Source organism: Aplidium turbinatum, chromosome 12 (assembly GCF_918807975.1).
Source record: "Aplidium turbinatum chromosome 12, kaAplTurb1.1, whole genome shotgun sequence".
NCBI lineage: Eukaryota > Metazoa > Chordata > Ascidiacea > Aplousobranchia > Polyclinidae > Aplidium > Aplidium turbinatum.
In genome coordinates this window covers 3243857-3245907 of record NC_137483.1, presented here as the reverse complement: position 1 = coordinate 3245907, position 2051 = coordinate 3243857, and positions in this window count along the sequence as shown.

Sequence of the window (2051 nt, the reverse complement as noted above, 5' to 3'; positions counted from 1 at the left end):
GTGGAGAAAGATAACGTATAGAGTGACCGAGAGTCGTAAACGACTGAACGGATGATGATGATGATGATTGTTAGTGAACTTGCTTTCTAATCGTGTAATATACTGTAGGCCTACAATTGTTATACTTCTGTTGAAGTTGCGTTTAGACTTGGCAGCATTTTAGTGACGTCAAAGTCGTTGTTGTTTATTGGCGATTGAATTATTGCCGGATACAGACTCCAAGTAGGCTACAAAAGTTTTAACAAATCAACTTGAGTCGTTTCACAAGTGTGGATAAGACGATCTGTTTCAGATTGATGCTGCGGGTTTTCTGTGGTATGATCGGTTCTTCACCAGCTTGTGGAACACAGTTCTCTAGTCATTAGGGTGGCTCATTTTTGAACTTTTTTTTTTAAATTCTCTTGGGGTAGTGGGGAAATGGTGCCAATGAGTGAGAAAATGCTCATGACAAAATTTGAGATACGTAAAAAATTGTTTTCAGCCTCCTCATGGTCCAAAATTTTCTTAACCCTAACCCAAAAATCGAAAAATGGGGTCAAAAACGCATTTTTTTTCAAAAATATTTTTAGTTTGGGTAGATACAATATTGTTTAGATATATCTAATTAGCCTAAAAAAAATTGGAGTCATTTGAATTATTCCTTCAGCTTCCTCACAGCTTCTGAAATTTTCCATTTTGCTGAAAATTTCGCTTTTTTGTGGGTGGTAACATGATACATAATTGCGTTAGACATTTTGCCACCTATAAAACGTCGTTGTATTTCTCTTTATAGACCTGCCCTGAGCTGTTGCGTCATTTTTTAATGAAATTGGGTTAATTTGGTAGGAAAAAGTGACGTTTTTTATTTGAATTTACGTCACTGACGAAGTTTGTAGTTATGTAACCACAAACAAAAATGCGAAATTTTCAGCAAAATGAAAATTTTCAGAAGCTGTGAGGAAGCTGAAGGAATAGTTCAAATGACTTCAATTTTTTTTTTAGTTTATTTAGATATATCTAAACAATATTGTATCTACCCAAACTAAACATATTTTTGAAAAAAAATGCGTTTTTGACCCCATTTTTCGATTTTTGGCCACCATGAGGAGGCTGAAGACAATTTGTTACAAATCTCAAATTTTGTCATGATTGTTTTCTCACTCATTGGCACCATTTCCCCACTACCCCGAGAGAATTTAAAAAAAAATTCAAAAACGAGCCACCCTACTAGTAATGTGCAACTGCGAGAGTGACATGACATAACAAGTTATTTGCATTTAGTAACTTATAGGTAATGAGATAACAACAGACAATAGATAATGAGATGATGGCAACAGATATGGGTAATAATGGAAACACCAAAAACACAGTGTAGCATAAAATATAACATTCCTTTGTCATGTAACATTTCCCTTTCTTTTCTGAACTTCTTCTTACAGTCAGTAATCTTTGAGATTGAGATGACTGATTGCAGCGATGGACCTCACTAGCTTTGTGCGGTCCTAGATTATCTACAGTATTTCAGTTAAGCAAGGTTGCATCAGTCCATCTTTAACCCGCCCCTCTCACTCCTAGAAAACATGCTCGTCTTGTGAACACCAGGAAAAAGTTTCATGCACACTAAAATAACCCTCAACCAAGCTAAATATCTAAAATAATATTTTTACTCTCTGAAACGTACTAGTTCTTGAGCTTGACCCACCACATTTCAAATCTGCTACACCAACATGAGGAAATTTGATACAGGTCAAAAACCTTGAGGCGGCCTATTCCTTTTTTCTTATATCCACAGATTACCATCTACTGTACTGTACTGTACAGCGAGATCGGTAAGTCGACCGGTAATTATAAAAATCCTTTTGTGGTCGTGAAAAGATTTTTTTTTGTATAGGCTAACTTAAACTTTATAGGCTACCGAACCTTCGACTCGAATTCAATTTTAATTGGATGGATTTGGTTACTTACAAAGTGTGCAATTTGGTTAAGAACACTTTATTGCGACAAAAATGACTAAAACAAAATTAGATTTGTCAAAATTTCTGGGGAGCAATTCCCCTACACAACTGTTCAAA